This window comes from Giraffa tippelskirchi, chromosome 8 (genome assembly GCF_054371585.1).
Source record: "Giraffa tippelskirchi isolate mGirTip1 chromosome 8, T2T-mGirTip1v1.2.pri, whole genome shotgun sequence".
Classification (NCBI taxonomy): domain Eukaryota; kingdom Metazoa; phylum Chordata; class Mammalia; order Artiodactyla; family Giraffidae; genus Giraffa; species Giraffa tippelskirchi.
Window position 1 is genome coordinate 153,771,555 of NC_137282.1, and position 22,776 is coordinate 153,794,330.

Sequence of the window (22,776 nt, forward strand, 5' to 3'; positions counted from 1 at the left end):
TTTTTCCCCCAAGTATGAATCTGCCATCATTCTAAACATTTCAATTAATTTCTATTCAACTCAGTTCCAATTTAATTTTTATACACCAGTTAAAGAATGGGAAACTGGACAGAGTGACCATACTTTAACTCCACAGGTATCCAGACCTGGTTTGGGAAGATTTTGCCAGAAGAGCAGCCTAGGGGCCACTATTACTGGTCAAGCATATAGACTTTGAGCTACAGGAAGAATGGGGCAGCCTTCAAGTTGAGAATGTTTGTTGTTGTTGTTCAGTCACTCAGTCGTGTCCAACTTTTTGTGATCCCATGGACTGCAGCACGCCAGTCTTCCCTGTCCTTCACCATCTCCCAAAACTTGCTCAAACACATGTCCATTGAGTCGGTGATGCCATCCAACCATCTCACCATCTATCATCCCCTTCTCCTCCTGCCTTCAATCTTTCCCAGCATCAGGGTCTTTTCTAATGAGTCGGCTCTTTGCATTCAGGTGGCCAAAGTATTGGAGTTTCAGCTTCAGCATCAGTCCTTCCAATGACTATTCAGGATTGATTTCCTTTAGGATTGACTGGTTTGATCTCCTTGCTGTCCAAGGGACTCTCAAGAGTCTTCTCCAACACCACAGTCCAAAAGCATCAATTCTTCGGCACTCAGCCTTCTTTTTGGTCCAACTCTCACATCCATACTAGACTACTGGAAAACCATAGCTTTGACTGTATGTACAAAAAATTGTCCTTTTGTATCAATTTTTTAACTTAAAGAATTTATAATTCGTGGTTTCTGTGGTGTGGAAGTGAAAAGAGAGACTGGTCTTCTAGAAAGGACAGTTAGATGCTAAAATGGAAAACCCATCAGTGAATCCAGTCTTTCAGTGGTGCAGGAACACGTGAACATAGCACATCCAAGCACATCCCCTACCCAGTGACATTAGTCTTTTATATGTTCAAGACCAGGTCATCGCACAAACAGGAGGTTAGCATAGGCTCAAACAAGCATAATTAAAATTCCACAGGAAAGCTAGACCTCACTGATCCAGAACCATAGGCAGGGAGAGGGTTGGGAGAGAGCTGTATTCTGCAGTGGGTATAACAAGACAAGAGTCAGGAGCAATGTCCACAGTAAGATGACACCCTGGATTCCCCTGAGTCTCTCCAATAACAATGCGCATCTTTGTTTCTGAATGTGTAAACAGTGTTTCTGATTGCACATTTTCAAGGGATGTCTGGGGACTGGTGCAGTTTAAAGTGCTAGGAAAGCAAAAGATGAAAACACCAAATTGCTTAAGCCGGTTGTACCACAGAGCCCATGAACCCGATACTTCAAGTCATACCTAGCAATCCCCCAAAATGGTTATAATTAGCTATAATAATCCTGACCACCAATCACCATCAAGATAGAAGAGCAAACACTCCATTTGAAACCCTAGAGGAATGTGAGAGCTCCATATAATAAAGTCCTAGGTACTTTTTAAGAGTTCTTATTTCTGCTTCCTCAAGCCTTCCAAAAAAAAAAAAGAATCAAATTTCTCAGGCATTTCTGTTTGGAACCACTTTAGATGTAAGCCTCTGTAAGTTTTAGTTCAAGGGCCTCAACATTTGCAGTGCAATTTAAATAGATTCTGAGTTGTACTTACCTTAACGAAAAACAGCCTGGAGAGCTCTTAGAGGGTGAAAAGGAGTTATTCTAGTCAGGGTGTATCCACCAGGACAGTGGATGCTTTGGGCCCCAACTCTCTCCTAGTTTCCCCCTTCTAACTTCGCCTAAATGTTGCAAAGTTTCCCTTTCAACAAGACAACCTACCCTTGGTCCAGCTCCTTGACTTATTCATGGTTGAGGAGACCTCTCTGAGAATCTCTCTGTGCATAACACTGGTCTTTCTGTCGTTGCTCTAGTCTGCACTTAAGTGAAGTTGCTCAGTCATGTCTGACTCTGCGAACCCATGGACTATAGCCTACCAGGCTCCTCCGTCCATGGGACTTTCCATGCAATAGTACTGCAGTGAGTTGCCATTTCCTTCTCTAGGGGATCTTCTCAACCCAGGGATCGAATCCAGGTCTCCCGCATTGTAGGCAGACGCTTTACTGTCTGAGCCACCAGGAAAGTTCTACACTTAGAACCACCACATTCTAACTCAAGAGACTCCCACCTTCACAGGATTCCAACTTAGTCGAATGCCATTCTCAACCAACTGAGATTTCACCGGACACCATCTGACATCCATGTGACACTTTTTCAGCCCTGTTGCCTGGTATTTGTCACAAACATATAACATGCCCAAACTCTTCCCATGGCATGTTCCTTACCATTCCCATTTTGATCACTTTTAAAGAGATGCCTCAAACCTCCTGTCTGTTGTTTTTCTAAATTGCTTATTTCTAAAGTACGCTAATTGTTTTCATGGCCATCTCCGGTTGCTTTCATCTAAGGGGGTCTGAATGGTTTCCCTGTAAACGAAAGAAGGATGCTGAGCTCCCATCTGAGAATCCTGGGCCCCAAGGCAGCTAATTACTAGCAGAGAATCTCAGGGAACTGTATTGTTCTTGTGTTTCAAAGGAGCACATTGGGTGGAAGGCAATTTTTTGAGTGGAAAGATACATGCTTTTAGATCCCTGGAGCCAACTCTGCCTCTGGCATCACTATAAAAGGAGAGATCTTCTAACCACAGAAGACCATTCGATACCCTACTACAGTCCCAGATGCAAAATTGGGCAAACCTGGCAAAAGCATACACTAGTTACTTGCAATGAAAACCATCTGCAGGCAGTTTATTTTGACGTCATCCAATTGGCAAGTAAACTCCTTTTTGAAGTTTAACTTATTAACTTTGTTCACTAACCTCAAATCACTTTGGATGTTGAACAGTTATTCATTATACCACACACCGCACCCCGAAGACATGAGGAATTCTGTGTGCTCGCCCCTTCTTCATGCTCTAAGTAGCCCATCCATAGGCATAGCTTCAATCAGCTCCACTTACAGTAGAGTGCTCTGGGCAAGAGGCTGGACCACTAGGTGGTACTCTAATGATGTGGCCTGCTGATGATCATGTATTTTTATTGTATTTTTAAAATAAAACATATTAATAAGTCTATTTAAGCTGATAACAACCTAGTTTTGAACAAAATTTGATATTGAGACACTAACCCTGATTTTATGATTTTGATGTCACAATTTACAACTTTTAAAAATTGTATTTCCATTAACCAATTGTATTATAGTTTTAGTTATTTTTAATACTTTTGTCCTTTAACTTTCATTCTAGTGTTATAAATGATCTATTCACCACCATTATGACATTAGCATGTTCATGACTTTATATATTTACATTTACAGATGAGTTATAACTTTGTTTTGTTTTCCTGCTACTAATTAGGGTCTTTATTTCAGCTTGAAGAACTCCCTTTAACAATTTCCTGAAGGCTAGTCAAAGGGCGATGAACTTGTCTTCAGCTTTTGTCTGGAAAACTCTTTCTCTCTCCTTCAGTTATGAAGCAAAACCTTGTCTGATAATGTATTCTTGATTGGCAAGGTTTTTTTTTTTCTTTCAGGATTTTGAATATATCATACCACTCCCTTCTGGCCTGTAAAGTTGCTGATGAAAAATCTGCTGATAGTCTTATGAGGATTCCCATGTATATAATAAGTTGCTTTTTTATTGCTACTTTTAAAAGTCTTTCCCTGTCTTTAGCTTTTGACAATTTAATTATAAAATGTATAGGTGTGAGTCTAGAAGGAGTCAATTCCAGAATCTCCACCAGAAGGTCTGTTTGGTTGTGTGAAGGGTCTTGGTATGCAATGACTCATAACCAAACTTTCTGCTGGTGTGGCATAGAGAAGAAGTCAACCCAAACCCAGAGCAGATCTAAGGTGGTTTCAGCGTCACCAGCACCCTGGCTGTGTAGATACAAAATGGACTGAGACTCTTACTGAGAGGCAAAGTCTGAATCATAGAAGACATACTTCTTTTAAAGTAGTATGAGACCCTTCCGTATTCTTTTTCCTTTTCCTTTTCTTCCTCTCAAGTGTCTCAGATGGGAGGTTTTTCATCTGTTCCACAAATATTAAAATAAAAATGATTATTTTTTCGAGAAAATAAAATCATGGAATACATATTAAATTTGCTTCTTCTGATCTTGCCTAAATACATCAAGAATGAACCAGAAGTTCAGGTTTGAGAATGTAAAAGGTTGGATTGTCACATATTCCTTTCTCTTTGCCCCTTACATCATCCTTCCCAGGAAGCAAGATGATGGTATTAATGGCTGTCTCTCTGGAGCACGTGTTGAACATATGCTCTTCAAAATGTAGCTGCTGGTACAGGAAGTGGCAACTTAAACTAAGGCAGAATATTCTTGGAACAACCTCTTTCTCCAGATGGTCTTCTCCACTTCTTGACTTACTTTATGTTCTGGAGGCTGGAAACTATCTCTTTTCTGAGGATCATATGTTTCTCCCAGGGATCTAATATTATGTCAGTTCAATATGGTAATGGAAAAACCATAATATGCACGGCACTTGACTTCAATAACGTTTTCCCTTTGTTTTTGCAGTTCAATCCAATGACCTCTAGGTGGTGGTAAAGGTTCCAACCAGTTTTTATGACCAGATTGAATGGCTGTCCTCAGATTGCTCTACAGGGTCTTGAAGAATTAATTGACAGGACTTGGAAGAAGTGGGCTGCTCTCTTGTGGTTTCAGTATCACCTTTATTCCCTCTGATTCTCAGCAGAATGTGTTTTTACCGCATATTTACATTTACTAAATGTCTACTGACAATTTTCTGGTATGTTGTTCATTTGTGTCACTGCAACAAAACGAGCGTGGGCTTTGGAACTGGCACACTGGAGCTGGACTCCTGGTTAAGCTGCCTACTAACCCACTGACCTCAGGCAAGTTGCTCTTGGACATAGTATTCCTTGGCTGAAAAATGGGATTCTTATCACAATCTAATTCCATACTGTTGTATGAAGTATCGAGTGCTTAAGAGGCATTCAATTTTGTTTTTATTTCCTTTTGCTGATGAGGAAATAGAGGATGTGTTATAGGTTCCATATGTATGTTTTATACAACCAATCTACAGCTCTAATGAGACTACATAAACTAAATGGTAGATTGCAACCATTACAGTAAACTTGATCCCAACATATTTCTACTTTCATGAAAATAAACTTAGGTTAGTTCCCTTCTCCCCTATTTGCTTGAAGGGTGCAACTTTACATATCCTCAGGTTTGGACTGGCTCCTTCTCAAAGATGGGTCCTTTAGAGAGTTAACTATTTTTTCCCCCTGGAAAAAACCAGGTATAGCTGTTCCAATTCAAGCCATAAGATTTTGATATTGCCATTTGTTATATGAAAGATTCATTTGCCTAGGAAAATTAGCTGAAAGCTGTAAACATTGATTTTAAGTTGTCTTTATGGCAATATGTCAACTATAGTATTTTTTCTTTCTGGCTCATGTATAGTTTTTAAAGACTCCAAAAAATAGGCATGAGGTATGAATTCAACTTTTGAGAGGTGAAAGTGAAGTCGCTCAGTCATGTCCAACTCTTTGCAACCCCGTGGACTGGAGCCTGCAGGCTCCTCCGTCCATGGGATTTTCCAGGCAAGAATACTGGAGTGGGTTGTCATTTCCTTCTCCAGGGGATCTTCCTGACCCGGGGATTGAACCCGGGTCTCCTGCATCGCAGGCAGACGCTTTACCATCCGAGCCACTGCAAAGCCTCATACCAAAGGCATGAGGTATGAATTCAACTTTTGAGAGGTAAAGGTGCCCAAAGTAGAAAGGGTCATAAATAGCAGAGGTAGAATTTCATTTCAGGTTTTAAAGATTCCAGATCACATACATCATTCACCATTGTACTGTGTGAGGCATTACCATGTTACCTGGAGTCAGGGCTTTGATCACAAAGATCTTGGAATCCCCAGCACAACAGGGCAGGCTGGAATGGGGATCACACCACTCACTGAATCAATTTCCCTGAACTATCAAATCTTAGTAGAAACCCATTTCGTTTATCTCCCCTATTCTAATTCAAGAGATGCTCTTTGTTTTAGAAGAAATACCATGGGGGCAGTTTCCTTGACCAGCTACTATTTTCCTTCAACCAACCAAAAACCTTTCATCCAAAGTGCAGCCCGGTGGGGAGGGAGAGTGGGGACAATGGGTGCTGAGGGAGGTGGGGAGGAAGAGTCAAGTCCCCTGTCGGGGGCACAGAAGCCCCCAGGTGGGGCTCCTTGGAGAGGATGTAGTTAAGCCTGTTTTGCAGTGGGCATAACTAAAGGCTATGCCAAGTGCTCTAGAAAAGCTCCTCTCCCAGCCAGACCCTGCTTTAGAAGGAAGAAAAAAAATCATTCCCTGGAGTTTTAGAGAACTGAACTGATGATAATCAGTCTGTACTGGAACAGGAAACCTCGGGTGTTTGGACAGCAGTCCTAATTTTTTGAGGTCAGTGTTCTATCAGGTCAGGGAGTGTAGACCAGGTATCTGAATCAAATCTCAAGTTGGGAAAGAGCTCGGCATTTCCTTCTCAACAGTGCTGGTCCACTGCTTTTCCATGAAACCATTTGGGGGTTGAGGGGCAGATGGGACAGGAAGGGAAAAGAAAAGAGAGGCATGACGTCTTGAAGGAGCCTGTGGTGCTGTTTTAAGATCAATACCACAGGCTGTTTGTGTTAAGTTTGTGTGATGCAACTAAAATGGACTCAGGTGGCAACATACCAAATATTCAACTTTTCTTCTCTCCTTTTTTTTTTCCCCTTGTGGCTGGATGGGATGGCAAGCAGGAGATGGGTGGAGTGAGTTAAAACGGGTTATTTTAAAAAACCGAATGCTGCCATAAAGAAGAGTACACTTTGTGTAGACAAATGCTGATTGCTTGAAACTCGGGACCTGGGTGCTTCTATTTAAAACACTGGAAAATAAATAGATTTGCTTGTGTTCTGGGATTTACTGCTCTCCTTTCAACTCTCCAGACAAATTACGGGGTGACCTGGTAGACCGGTGGGGTCTATGGGGAAAAAAGTGAAACACCTTTTCAAAACTGAAAGTGGCTCGGTTGTGTCTCTTTGCGACCCCATGGACTGTATAGTCCATGGAATTCTCCAGGCCAAAATACTGGAGTGGGTAGCCTTTCCCTTCTCCAGGGGATCTTCCCAACCCAGGAATCGAACTGGGGTCTCCTGTATTGCAGGCAGATTCTTTACCAGCTGAGCTACCAGGGAAGCCCTGCCTTTTTCAAAAGGAGAACGTATTCAGTGCAATCTGTTGTCCTTGAGTTTAGGCTCAAAAGCTTTACTTCACTGAATTCAAGTTGAAAAAACAGGTATGTGTGGGTGGGGGGGTAGGGGTGGGGAGTCTGCAAGGGGAAGGAGTAAAACGTTAAACAATGTCAGGAGGTAGACAGCAAAATCTAGACTGCAGAAAAATTCCAGCTAGTCCCAACTGCGAAGAAATGATCAGGTTTCTCTTAGGGAAAAAAAAGTTGTGCCCAATGCAAGAGAGGTACAAACAGAGAATTTTGTACATCAAAGGGACTGGAGACATGTCAAACAATTGCAAAGTATAGATCTTATTCTGATCCAGATTAAAATAAGTTAAATAATTCAAAAAAATACTTATCAGGCAATGGGCAAAAGTGAGCACTGACTGGATATGTGATCGTATTAAGGAATTACTGTCCATGTGTGAGATGTGATAGCAGAATAGTGGTTATGCTTTGAAAAAGAGCCCTACTCTTTTTAGAGGAGATTACAGTCTTGGATTTGCTTCAGAATACTGGGGCAGGTGGAGAGGGAGGAAGGCATTCAGGGAGTGATTGAAAGTATATGTTCAATGAGATTAGCCTTAAGGGCTTAACTGTTGAGGTTGGGGGTTCTTTATAGGTACAACTTCCAAAAGAACAAGAGAGCTTTATCTCTATGTTGGGCAGGATAACAGCACAATCAAAACATTCATATTTTTGTATGTATTTGAAATATTCCATAATAAAATGTTAATGGCAAAAACACGTTATATCATGATGTGATCTTTTGAACACCAGAGCCATCCTCTCTAAAAGACTGATAGTATTGGGTAGGTATCCCCAAAGACTAAGAGAACGTTCCCCTTCTAGCATCATTTTTGTGTTAACTCAAACAAATTCCCTATCTCGCTCCAGATTCAAACCACAAACAGTCCTTTTTAAAATTCTACTCACAGAAAATATGATAAAAAGGAACTGAATGGAATCTGAATGCAAAGAAAAAGGGACCAAACTACAGTAAGGACATTCTAGGGTCAAGGTTAAGATCCCCAGGGGACTGAAATGTACAGCTGGCCTGGGCAGCCAGCTATGCCCCAGGCCCTGCAGCTGTCTGGACAACAGCCGTCGTGGGTGATGTCTAGGCCTGCCTCATGTTTGTATCTTTTCCCCTGTGTGCTTTGATATGTCACAAAACTCAGGATAGTTTTGCTTCCTAGTTAAAATAATGAACTCCTTCGCAATGGATTTTGTCCCAGGTTTCCTGAACAAGCACCATATACTTAAATGGCTCTTAGAGCTAAAGTGGCTTGTGTATCTTTGAAACGCATTTGAGGAATTGGGCCTGGTTCCTCTTTATGGACATTTTGAGGAAGATTCAGTTACGTCTTCTGTGAAGTGACTCCAGCTGCTTCCAAAAGAACAAGAGAGCTGTATCTCTATGTTGGGCAGGATAGCAGGACAATCAAAACTAAGGGTCTTGGAAAATACTGACTCAGAGATCACGGTTAAGGACTGACTGTTTTCTAGGACAGACTGTGGAAAACAAGAGCAAGTGATAAACAGGAACGCGAAAAGTGTGTCGTGACCTTAAGCCACCAGACTGGCCTCAAGGCAGGCTCCCACATTCTCATGACCATGAGCTAGCGAGGCCTGGAGGAGGGGGGACTGTTTTCTGTTTTACTTTGCAGGTTTGACCCAACAAGTCCCCAGAATGAAAAAAGAAAGGAGCAGCAGAAAAGGATCAGAGGAAAGAAAAGAGGGTTGTTGATCAGCAAATTCTTGTAAAAGGAAGGCAACGAGTCTGTCCCTCCTGGGACTCTGATTCTGCATTTTGATTTTCTTCCAAACAAACCACTTCCCCATTTCACTCCACCCACTACTCATCTTCACCATAACAAGCCTAAATATACTTCTGAGTGAAAAAGCAAACTGCAAATTGAGCTGACACTCTTAGGTAGTTTGAAAAATCTGATGGAGAATTGGAGAATATGATTCTACATTTTTCCAAGTTTTTTTTGAGATATAGTGCACGTATAAAATTGTATCTGTTTAAGCCATACCACATAATGATTTGATACCTGTGTATATTGCAAAGTAGTCACCACAGGAAGGCTAGTTAACATCCATTGCTTCACACGGTGGCCAATTTTCTTTTCTTGTGATGAGAACTTTTAAGATGTATCCTCTCAATAACTTTCAAAAATACAAAACAGTATTATTAATTGTAGTCAACAAACTGTACTTTACATCCCTAGAACTTATTTACTTTATGACTGGAAGTTTGTACCTTGTGACCACCTGCATCCATTTCTCTCACCCCAGTCTCCTGCCTCTGCAATCACTAATCTGTTATCTGCTTTGATTAGTTTTTTTTTTTTTTCAAGATTCCATATACAAGCAATGCCATTTATTTTGCCTTTCTCTGTCTGGCTTATTTCACTTAGCACATTGCTCTCAAGGTCCATCCATGTTGTTGCAAATGGTAGGATTTCCTTCTTTGTCGTGGCTGAATAATAGTCTATTGTGTGTGTGTGTGTGTGTATATATATATATATATATATGTACTAAACACAATGGAATATTGCTGCAGTGAATATGGAAGTGCAGATACCGTTTGAGATTTTGTTTTAATTTCCTTTGGATATATAACCAGAAGTGGAATTGCTGGATCATATGGTAGTTCTGTCTTTAACTAATTTGCATTCCTTTTCTCTACATCCTCATCAACATTTATCTCTTGTCTTTCTAATGATGGCTGTTCTAAGAAGTGTGAGGCAATATCTCATTGTGGCTTTGATTTGCATTTCCCTGATGATTAGTGATGAGCACCTCTGCATGCACCTGTTGGTTTAATTCTGTATTTTTTTGGCAGCCAGAGAAAAGGCACACCTATATTATATTTTAAGCTCCTTTAACCTTAAAAAAAATACACTTTTAACTTTAGAATAGTTTTAGCTTTACAGAAAAATTGTGATGACGGTACAGAAAGTTACCTTGTACATCACACTCATTTTCTTCTATTATTAACATCTTATGCCTTTATAGCACATTTGTCACAATTAGTGAAGCAATAATATTGTTATTAAATAGAGCCCATAATTTATGTGTATTCTCAGTTTTTACCTAATGTCTTTTTTCTGTTCCAATAACCCATCTAGGTTACATTTAGTCTTCAGTACTCCTTAGGTACCTCTTTCCATGTTTCTGATGACTTTGACCGTTTTGAGGAGTGTTGGTCAGGAATTTTGTAGACTGTACCACGATTAGGATTCAACTGATGCTTTACTTATGTTTAGACTGGGGTTCGGAGAAGGCAATGGCACCCCACTCCAGTACTCTTGCCTGGAAAATCCCATGGATGGAGGATCCTGGTAGGCTACAGTCCATGGGGTCGCTAAGAGTCGGACACAACTGAGCGACTTCACTTTCACTTTTCCCTTTCATGCACTGGAGAAGGAAATGGCAATCCACTCCAGTATTCTTGCCTGGAGAATCCCAGGGACGGCGGAGCCTGGTGGGCTGCCGTCTATGGGGTCGCACAGAGTCGGACGCGACTGAAGCGACTCAGCAGCAGCAGACTGGGGTTATGGGTTTGGGGGAGGCAGCTCTTTAACTTTTTCATCTTAACTTCTGAACATCAGATGGTTGTTTCTTTAACTCTCTTCAAAACCAAACTGTTTTACCCAGCAAGAAACTTACCCTGAGCAGCTGCTGATCTGTGCCCTGAACATTTATTATTATTTGCCTTCCAGCACTTTTTGCTGTTTACTCAGCTAAACGGTAAAAGCATTTTTAGAAATTGGGGATGTGCTTGGCCATAGCTGCTAAAAAAAAAAAAGGTGTGTATAGAACTCAGTTCTAATTATAGTTGCTATGCAGGGAGAGTTAAAAACTTTAAGTAGCATTGGATTATTTTAGTCACAAACATGAATGGTATATAAATTCTCTTTCCTTGTCAAATATCGGATATGGATTTTTCTCTGAAATAATTTGTGTCATTTTCCATTTTTAATTTTAATTGTTACAGGAATCAAGTTTTATCTTTAACATTGTTTCCCAGTGCTGTTTTTGTATCTTCCAGATTTGGAAAGACTATACTAATAAGTATACTAGATTGCATCAAAAAGAAAACTCCAGACCAATATCACTTATGAATATCATAGGAAAAAATCTTAAATGAAATATTAAAACACACAATATATCAGCTCATTAAAAATATATAACAAGCAACTGGGATTTATTCTGAGAAAGTAGGGGTGATTCATTATTAGAAAATTCAATAATATAATTCTTTATCTTAAGAGACCTAAAAAGAAAGGTTATATATAATCATCTCCACAGAGGTAGATAAGGCATCTGATTATGTGAAATTTTACTCCTGTTAAAAGTATTCAATAGAATAGAAATTGATGACTACTTCCTTTTTACAATCAAAAGCCAAAATTTTAGTAATGTGGTAACACTAAAAACTTTTCAATAACGTGATTAACAAGACAAGGATGCATTATCTTTACTACTATTTTACACTGGGATGGAGGTACTAGCCTATACAATCAGATAAGAAAAAGCAATTAGAAGGGTAAAAATTGGAAAGGAAGAGGCAAAACTCTCTGCAAGTGATATGATTTTACATATGTGCAAATTCCAAAGATCCAGTGAAAAACTAAACAATAAAAATAGAGTTTCAGGTTATAAAATTAACATATAAAACCAATAACCACCTCATATGCTAACTAAAATCCAGTATAAGACACAATGGAAGAGAGAACACTATTTTTGACAGTAAAAAGACAAAAAGAACTAGGTATGAACCTACACTTAGAACTTATGTGAGGTCATCTCTAAAACACTGCTCAGAATATAAAAGAAGACCTGAAAAAGTAGAAAGGCACTATGGTCTTGGGTGGGAAGACTCAACAGCATAAACATGCTAGTTTTCACTAAGTTAGTTTATCAATTTAATGTAATCCCAATAAGTTAACATTAGGGCTTTCCCCTAGAACAAGACAACTTGATTATAAATTCATCTAGAAGGGGAAAAATAGAAAAACAAGAATAGTAGGCAAACCTCATAATGCAGAGCATGGGGCTAGCCTTTCCAGAAATAACATATTATGAAGCTTCTGTCTTAAAGCAATGTGATATTGCACAAGAATGGACAGATAGACCAGTGGAATAGAAAATATAGAAATAGACCTCATTACATACACAAATGTAGGATGTAATGAGGGTGGCCACTCAAATCAGAGAAAAGTTGGATTTTTGTTGGTGGTACTGGGATAATTGAATGACTATTTAGAAAAAGTTAATGTCTTTTTCACACCACATATCTGGATATATTCCAACTGAATCAAAGATCTAAATGTAAAAAGTGAAACCATACAGGTACTAGAAGCAAAAATGAATAAATTCCTTTATAGCTTCAGTTCAGTTCAGTCGCTCAGTTGTGTCCAACTCTTTGTGACCCCATGAACCGCAGCACCCCAGGCCTCCCTGTCCATCACCAGTTCCCGGAGTTTACCCAAACTCATTTCCATTTGGAGAAGGAAATGGCAACCCACTCCAGTACTCTTGCCTGGAAAATCCCATGGATGGAGGAGTCTGATAGGCTACAGTCCTTGGGGTCGCTGAGAGTCGGACACGACTGAGCGACTTCACTTCACTTCACTTCACTTCATTTCCATTGAGTCGGTGATGCCATCTAACCATCTCATCCTCTGTCGTCCACTTCTCCTCCTGCCTCCAATCTTTCCCAACATCAGGGTCTTTTCAAATGAGTCAGCTCTTCGCATCAGGTGGCCAAAGTATTGGAGTTTCAGCTTCAACATCAGTCCTTCCAACGAACACCCAAGACTAGTTTCCTTTAGGATGGACTGGTTGGATATCCTTGCAGTCCAAGGGATTCTCAAGAGTCTTCTCCAACACCACAGTTCAAAAGCATCAATTCTTCTGTGCTCAGCTTTCTTTATAGTCCAACTCTCACATCCACACATGACTACTGGAAAAACCATAGCCTTGACTAGACGGACCTTTGTTGACAAAGTAATGTCTCTGCTTTTTAATATGCTGTCTAAGTTGGTCATAACTTTCCTTCCAAGGAGTAAGTGTCTTTTGATTTCATGGCTGCAGTCACCATCTGCAGTGATTTTGGAGCCCAAAAAAATAAAGTCAGCCACTGTTTCCACTGTTTCCCCATCTATTTGCCATGAAGTGTTGGGACCAGATGCCATGATCTTAGTTTTCTCAATGTTGAGCTCTAAGCCAACTTTTTCACTCTCCTCTTTCACTTTCATCAAGAGGCTCTTTAGTTCTTCTTCACTTTCTGCCATAAGGGTGGTGTCATCTGCATCTCTGAGGTTATTGATATTTCTCCTGGCAATCTTGATTCCAGCTTGTGCTTCCTCCAGCCCAGCATTCCTCATGATGTACTCTGCATATAAGTTAAATAAGCAGGGTGACAATATACAGCCTTGACATACTCCTTTTTCTATTTGGAACCAGTCTGTTGTTCCATGTCCAGTTCTAACTGTTGTTTCCTGACCTGCATACAGGTTTCTCAAGAGGCAGGTCAGGTGGTCTGGTATTCCCATCTCTTTCAGAATTTTCCACAGTTTATTGTGATCCACACAGTCAAAGGCTTTGTTATAGTCAATAAAGCAGAAATAGATGTTTTTCTGGAACTCCCTTGCTTTTTTGATGATCCAGCGGATGTTGGCAATTTGATCTCTGGTTCCTCTGCCTTTTCTAAAACCAGCTTGAACATCTGGAAGTTCACAGCCATCTGAAGCCTGGCTTGGAGAATTTTGAACATTACTTTACTAGTGTGTGAGATGAGTGCAATTATGCAGTAGTTTGAGCATTCTTTGGCATTGCCTTTCTTTGGGATTGGAATGAAAACTGACCTTTTCCAGTCCTGTGGCCACTGCTGAGTTTTCCAAATTTGCTGACATTAGGGGTGGGGAAATTCTCCTCCTGCTGCTATGATTCAGAATCCAGAGCAATTAAAAATTATTTTTTACTTCTTAAAATACAAACTCGCATAGTGAAAATGATGACTTTGGTAAAGTAAAATGGCAAATGGGGAAAATATCAGCAACTGAAATCACAAAATGTAATCAATACCTTCCAGCCAGAGACCACCAAGCACACACCTGCAGATGAATGAGTTAGGATTTTAAGCCCCTTGTAACAATGGAGACTGTATGCCAGGGGCCACCACAGTGGGATTCAGGAAGACTGTCTTGAAAGTGACTTTTTGTAGGAGTTGGGCTTTGGTTAGGCATCACTGAAGAACATTCAAGAATATGGAGCTTTGCTCTGCATTGGATCCTGTCAGGAAACAGTAGCAAATCTATTATTGAATATCTTATTAAACTTTATCTCTAGGGCAGGAGAAATGAACCAAGGCTAAAGCCATAATTGGTAGAGAAGCAGCAGTTACTCGTGTTAGCCAGTATAGAAAGACGTCCATGAGTTTTGGTTTTTGTTTTGTTTTCTGTGGTTTACACAGGAATCGTGTTTTTGTCTGTGCTTAGACAAGATTCTCAAATGGTGTTTTGTTTTGGTTTGCTTTGGCTATCATGGTTGCAAAGTGACCCTATCTGATGCTAGTACTCTTTGTGATTTTTATATCCAACGGGGGGACACCCATCTAGCCATCAGTACCAGGCAAACTCCTGGTAGCTCTGATGTCCAGCTGTGGCAGGCCACTTCTCAAATGTCAGGGACTGCTCCTCTTTCTTACAGAACTGATACTCCTAAAGTCTTCTCTGTATCGTTACAATTTTAGTATATGTGCTGCCTAGGCGAGCAAGCTTGCTCCTTGGAAGAAAAGCTATGACAAATCTATACAGTATATTAAAAAGCAGAGACATCACTTTGCCGACAAAGGTCTGTATTAGTTGAAGGTATGGTTTTTCTAGTAGTCATGTACAGATGTGAGAGTTGGACCATAAAGAAGGCTGAGCACTGAAGAAGTGATGCTTTCAAATTGTGGTGCTGAAGAAGACTCTTGAGAGTCCCTTGGACAGCAAGGAGATCAAACCAGTCAGTTCCAAAGGAAATCAACCCTGAATATGCATTGGAAGGACTGATGCTGAAGCTGACGCTCCAATACCTTGGCCACCTGATGCAAACAGCTGACTCATTGGAAAAGACCCTGATGCTGAGAAAGATTGAGGGCAAGGGAAGAAGGGGGTGATAGAGGATGAGGTTGGATGGCATCACTGACTCAAATGGACATGAGTTTGAGCAAACTCTGGGAGACAGTGAAGGACAGGGAAGCCTGGTTTGGTGCAGTCCAAGGGGTCCCAAACAGTTGGACACAACTGAGCAACTGAACAACAACAATCTCTGGAGAGTCATATCATGTGAATTTATGTGGGAGGGTGCAGCAGCATTAAAGAAGGCATATTGTATGTTACTTTCAGTTGTTAATTACTCTTCAATATTCATATGCTTTTGAAATAAACACTTTAAAAAGTGATGACTAAAAGGCCAAATTTCTAAAGGGAAGATAAGAGTGTTTTGGAATCAGACCAAGCACATTTATTAAGCATTCATTCATTTATTCATTAAAAAAACATATATATTTTTAAAGCACCTACTATGTTTCTAATTGTGCTACCAGGTTCTATCCTAAGGTTGCCCAAAGGACAAGGTAGCCACTTACAAGGAGAGGCATTGTGTTAGAATATGCTCAGTTTTGCCTTCATTAAATTAAATTAAAAACCCATTGTTATTTAAACATTTATATAATTACAGGCAGTCATTATCCTGGTTGTTTTCCAAAGGCCAACAAAGCACTCTGAAGAAGCTGTTACACAGGAGGGTTAGCTCAGGAGAAAGGAACAGAGAAACGGCTCACCGTACAAAGCTCTTTCTCTCTTTCTCTCGGTTTCCAAAGTGCAGTGCTTTAACATTTACAGAGGCTGCTTTGGGGAACATCTTCTCCTGAAGGTTTCTTTCACACATTTACAGTCAGGAAGTACAATAGAACCATGAACCTCTTCCACTCTCTGGTGAGGATTTTCCTGCTTTCACTTAACGTGTTAGATTAAAATAGCGTTTTACTTCCTGTTTTACTTCCTTTCAAGCCTGAAGACAGGATTACATTTGAGTCTAGGTCGTCTGATTCAAAATGTGAATTGTTAACCATGAGATAATGAGACCTGACTTTTAACCAGGCAGTCCTGACTGTTGTTGAGTATTGGCATCTGCTGTCCATAAAGTTCCCCGAGGTAAAATGAGCACGAGAGGTCTGTAAATAGCAACACTGTTCCCTCCTCCCCCGCCCCCGCTGACCCCTGCACGGACAAACATTTAATGGTGGTTTTTCCTGGTCAGAAACAGCCGCCTTAAGAAATTTGAATATTTATTTCTTCACTTATTTTTCTCCTGAGTTTTCTGAACTTTTTATCCCTCGGAAGAATAGAGCAAGCAGAAGTAGACAAGATCAGAACCCCTTTAGACACGTCTCTGGTTTAGTTAGTTGACAATCCAAACCCCAAAGGAAGACATGTCCCCGGTATTGGGTATCTTGCCAACATGTCTGAATCCTGTTTTCTATGTCATGAAAATGCTAGGGTTTTACCAACTTGTCATTACACAGTTTACAAAGCAAAGTGATCCCAAAGATAAAGTCATTAAAAGAGTATTGGCCACTTAGATTTCTGATACTGGAAAAGTAATGAGATGGATTTCTTATGTGTGTTCTGTGGGAACAAAGTGTTATTATTTCAGAGCTGCAAAGAGGCTATGGATGATTCAGACTCCTTATTTTGCTGTCATGGGACCAGAGAATATCACATCACTAGACTTCAGTCTGTCTATTCCTTGCTGCAAGATACTTCAAATAGAGACAAAAGAAGAGATTATCAAAAGAGTGTCCAAAGAACAAGAAATCTCTTAAAATCAGACCTTAGTTCAAATGGCACCTCTTTAGAGAGGCCATCACTCCATTCCTTACTCAGACTCATTTATCTGAAAAGAACTGGGTTCATGAGTTTATGGTTGTGTTACATTCTACTGACTCCAAAACTAGAGTGTAAGCTCCAGTGGTGCTGGGGTTCTGTCTATTCTCTTCATTGTTATATACTCAGCACCCAGAACTGTGGTTCGTCCCCCAGGTGATGCACAAAAATAATTGTCGAATGAATGAAATGAAATCCAGCTGCCATCAGAGGTAAGAAGGAATAAAAACCATGAGATGAAAAGGCTATATGATATCATACCGCAATAACAAAATACAATAAACCGAGTCGACATTTTGAGAATCTTCATACAAATTTCATCCTGCCTCCTTCCACATGAAGGCTAGGATCCTAGGTATTGCAATTCCAACTTTCCCAAATCTTTACTATCAGGGTCAAACTCCTGGCATCTAACTAATTAATTTATACATTCTAGATATTTTATAATAATTTTTTAAAAAATAATTTTTATTACTTTTTGGCTGTACCACACGGCATGTGGGATCTTCGTTTTCCAACCAGGGATCAAACTTGTGACCCCTGTAGTGGAAGCACGAAGTCTTAACCAGTGGAACACCAGGGAAGTCCGGATGATATTTTAAATATTAGAATAAAACGTGCTAGAGGTGTCAGCAAGCAGAAGGTGAAGTAACTAGAACTAGATAATTCACACCATAAATATTCAGACCATGATGGTCCTGAATTGCTTGAATTATATTGGGGTCCCAAGATGCTGCCAGTGTTGAGGTCCTTTTACTATGTGTCCCAAATCAGCCAAAATTCATGCCTGTCGTTTGTCATCTAGTAGTGACTATAAACATTCAACTTTGTTTTATTAAAAAAATTTAAGTTATTGAGCATCTACTCAACAAATTATTACACCAGGCATTTTATGGAGAGATATATGAAATAGTTCTGAGTTCTGATGACAAATGTTGGCTGCCTGATGTATTGCTTGCTTGGCACACTACCTGAAAGATGCCAGCAGCAGATAATTTTTTATCTTGCAATTGTAGAGCTGGAAGGATAGGGGAGGAGCCCTTTCTGTTGGATTAATAAGGCAATCATCAAAACTGAGTTAATAAAGGACAAAGGTGTCGAATCTGAAAGAGTTCAATAAGAATAAAAAGGCTTCCTGGATGATAAACATTTTCAATCAAGAGAAGAATATGAAAAACAAAAACAATAAGGTGATGAATAAAGTGGTTTTAAAAAAGACATCAAGGATTTAAAGATTGCTTTCTACACATTATTCTTAAACATTACTTTCAATGGATCACCTTGATTTTATGTAAAGTTGAGAAAAGAGGGAAAGGGAGAATATAGAATTTTTAGATAAAAAATAAATGCTAAAGAAAGATGAAGCTTTAGACAGAAGACAACAAAAAGTCCTCAGAAAGCCTCAGTAAGAGCAGACTCAGTCAGAAGCTGTGCATGTGAAGGGCTGAAAATGCTCTATCCAGCAGGAAAGAGCCTAGAAAAAGAAGAAGAAAAAGATCATCATAGAAATGAAGACAAATTTCAACAGCTTTAAAGGCGCTATTGGCTTAGTTTCTAGCATTTGTCATTGGTTGAATTAGGTTACAAGTTGCTCCTTAGGTACCAAAAGCCAACTTGTAATCAAGAGACAATTCTGCAACAAAACAAACAAGGTATCTTGGCAATGGGGTAACAGACATCTGACGTGTATTTATTGTTGGATACAACCCACAGGAGAACTCCTGACCCACTTCTAGCAGCATGGCACCAGTGTATTAATCATGATGTTTTTGGCTGTAGGTAATAGGAAAACCAAATAAAGCAGCTTTAACAATAAGAAAAAAAAATGTATTAATTTCCATAGTGGTTAAGTCAGGGGGTGGTAGGGGTGGGCTGGGTCTTCCGGAGCAGTGAACTCAGCTGCTCAGTGCTGTCAGGTCGACCTAGATTCTTTCCATTTGTCTGATTCGCCATCATTTGCCTGTGTGCTACTTCTCCTCATCTTCACAAGATTGCAGTAGCAGCTCCAGGCATCACATCCTCACACAACCGAAAGTCACAAAAGAAGAGTGTACAGGAGCACCCTAAACCCCTTTTTAAAGAAAAGGCAGAACTCAAGCAGAAGCTTACAGAACTTCACATATTAGATTGGCAAGAATTATGTCAAATGCCACAGTATTTTCCTTTCTCTATCTGGTTTATTTCACTTAGCATATTGCTCTCAAGGTCCATCCATGTTGTCACAAATAGTAGGATAGTCTTCTTTTTTATGGATGAACTCATCTTCTTCATCCATTCATCTGTTGCTGGACACTTAGGCTGCTCCCATGTCTAGGCCATCATAAATAATGCTGCAGCGAACTTGGAGATGCAAATATCTCTTTGACACAGTGTTTTCATTCTCAAAGGTTATTCTTAAACCAACCAATGACAAGAGGAATTAGATTACCAGTTGTTTTAGATTAATCAAAATTTATCTCCAAGAGAGGCTGGGAGGGTCCAGCCTCCCCTAAATCCGATAGATACCTGAACAAAATCAGGGTTTATTAGTAAGGCAAGCCTGGCGTGCTGCAGTCCACGGGGCCTCAAAGAGTCAGACATGACTGAGCGACTGAACAACTAAATTAGTAAGGAAGCAGGGTGTGGGAGAAAGGTTATTGGGTAGGCAACAATGGTGTCTGTCATCACCTCTCCTTATTTACACACAGTAACATTCAGTCTTTGGGATGTACAGTTCAATGGGTTTTCACAAATGCATCGAGTTGCGTAACCAGCACCATGACAATCAAGGGTATAGAAAAGTGTATTACAAAAGTGGGTTGAACAACCAGCATGGACTTGCTAACGTGACAGCAGCAAGGAGAGGGAGGAGTCATGGTTCTTCCCACCTTTGTCCTTCATGAACACGCTTCCAAGAAGATGACCAGGCAATGTACAAGTCTAATATAAGGAGGGACAAATAGCGTGTTATGGGGGCTTAAAGAAGGGAGAGACTCCTGGTTCTGGAGTGATAGCCTGTCCTGTTCTTGTGACTATTTCTGATTCCCAGGACACCTTCCTCAGGCAGCCACTCAGAAGGCCATCTCTGGTTGCTGCCCTGTGGTTGTCCTGATGGTTAACTTTGCTTCCCAGAACTCACAACCCTCGTTTAATTTTGTCATCAACCAGTTAGCCAGCTCGGGGTAGTTCAAGTACTCTGTCCAGACTCAGGACCTGTTTTCAGTTCAAAGAGGGAAGTGGATCTGCAGAGGGTCTAATTCCAGGGAGGAATGGCTGGTTTCAGGACAACATGATGCTGACTTGGGTTTGCCTTTTGATCTTCAATATGGCAGGTAGATGATGCTGGTAGACTATTTTAGGAGAGAAGCATGGCCTCTGTGACGAATTTGAACATAATAAACCACACAGTAAGATGAAACGATGATTATAATAAGGACAGCAAACACAGTAGCTAACATTTACAAACCAAATGACTGCCCAGCAAGAGCAGCTTTTCAGCTCTACTCAACAATACCTACAGTGTTTAGAGTCCTGTGAATGAGCCCAAATGTGGCTAAAACCAGTCATCTAACCTGACTTGCTTTCATCCAGGGAGCTGGCGCCACTGCTTGTCTCTACTATCCAGGGCCAGCCCTTGTCCATATAGTGCCTTTGTGCAAAGTAGAAAAAGTCTCTTCCTCACAATACTTTCCCAACTATTAGAAAAGCACTGTAATATGCAGTAAACTTGTAACAGTCAATATACAAATCCTTGGGGTATGAACTTTGAATGGTGCCCCTTAAGTTACAAGTAGCACAGCTGTAAAGAGAAGCTTCGGGATCTACTTGTTTGGGGCATGAGAATAAGTCTTGTTTCAGAAACACAGCAGGTCTGGATCAGTGGTTTGAAGGCTACCTGGAAGTTTATTAATTTATTCATTCAGCTCTAATGGACTGGTTACTATATTCCAGATGCAGTGCTAAGTGCTATATGAGCGTCATCTCATTTAATCTTTGCAGAACAACTGTGAACAGGTATTATTTTTATCCCTGCTTTACATATGACAAAAGCAGAGTTATTGCTTGCCCTAATTCACACCATTAGTGATAAAGCTTAGCTAGAGTCTTGATGGAGCTGATATTAAGCTTACCACTCTGCTTCTGACTACATATATTTACATAAAATAATTCTGTTGGAATTGATGTTGGTAATTCTTATATTCATCTTATCACGTCTCTTTATTTTAATGTATTTCCATTGGATTTCTCAGGAAAAAAAGGAATAGACTCTGTGATTCTTAAGGTGCTGCAGAAGATGAGGATATAACTTTATACTTGCAAATATTAAGGGGGAAAAAAAGCTGTCTTTTCAGACCAATGACTGAAGAAGACAAGTAACTGTTTCAGCAATAGAGGTGAATTGCATGGGGCTTCTGTGTTGCTTGCTTCAGTGGGGATGGGTGTGATTGTGACCAATTAGGAGGATTAGTTCTTCAAATTGGAAGCATGCTGGCAGAGACTCAAGCATGAGAGCCTGGGCTTTCACAGTGATAATCCTTTCGATCTTAGGAGAGGCGACATGGCAGCTTCCTCCTGAGCACATGCCAAAGATGTATCTGGTGACCAAAGGCCAGGGTTTCTTTTCTTCTGTAGTAGGTTTCTGTAGTCATGAGAGTATAGTTTTTGGGCCAATAAAATCCTCTTGCAGAAGTCCTGCTGTCTTGCCATCTTCTCTGAGGAAGCTGATTGAAGTGAATGAGGAATGAAAAATTTTGCCTAACAGCTTATTTGGTTCTCTTACATGAAGGATTCTTAATTTAACTGATTTCCTCTTCCTAATTAGATTTTGCAATTAGGGTTGCCCATTAACCTAGAATTTTCCTATAAAAGGCTCATCCTCCATCGTGTTTGCCTGCCTCACGGCACCACAGCTGTATAATTGCAGTTAAATCCACATCCTCTCTTCAAAGCAGAGGAGATAAACATAGCCAGATCCAGGTGGCTGGCTCTTGAATGCAGTTGGATTTGAGAAACATGTGCAAAGCACTTTGCCAGCCACTCTGAGGTGATGGAAAGATGGAGGCAATCTGAGACCTCTAGGCTCCTATGATTCATTCACTTATTAACTTAATAAATATTTATTGAGCACCTACTATCTGTTAGGCACTGTTCAGGCAATGGGGATACAGCATTTAAAAAAGCCAATAAAAAAGCCAATAAAGTCCCAGTACTTTCTGGTGGTGCAGACAGTGAAGAAATAAATAAGCAAACATGCTAGATAATGATAAGTACAAAGGAGGAACTATTGTAATCCAGGCATTTATACTGGAAAGCAACCAAAACCCCCTGATGCTATGTGTTGGGGCACAGTGCTCTCAATTACAATGGAAGAAGAAATTCACTTTGACAGAGGAGGGGAGATTTGTGGAAGATTTTGTGCAAGTGAGGAGATCTAAGCTGGACCCGGAAGAAAGTTTAGGTCAAGTGAATACAGCCACAACGCCAAGAGGCAAGAAGAAAAAGCTTTCAGACATCATGAAACATTTCAGCAAAGGTCCAAGAGTGAGAAGACAGGGGATGCAAACCACATTCAGAAGAGCTGAATAGTTT

At 40.2% G+C, this 22,776-nt stretch overlaps 1 long non-coding RNA gene across 1 annotated transcript in view; it reads left to right on the forward strand.

Annotated features, from left to right (window-relative positions):
- The window catches only part of LOC145516710 (uncharacterized), a 55,097-nt gene extending 50,326 nt beyond the window's left edge, over positions 1-4,771 (forward strand). Inside the window, exon 4 of the long non-coding RNA XR_014061691.1 lies at positions 4,547-4,771. This is a non-coding gene — a long non-coding RNA (uncharacterized LOC145516710). The remainder of the gene's footprint in view (positions 1-4,546) is intronic.
- The last annotated feature ends 18,005 nt before the right edge of the window (positions 4,772-22,776 follow it).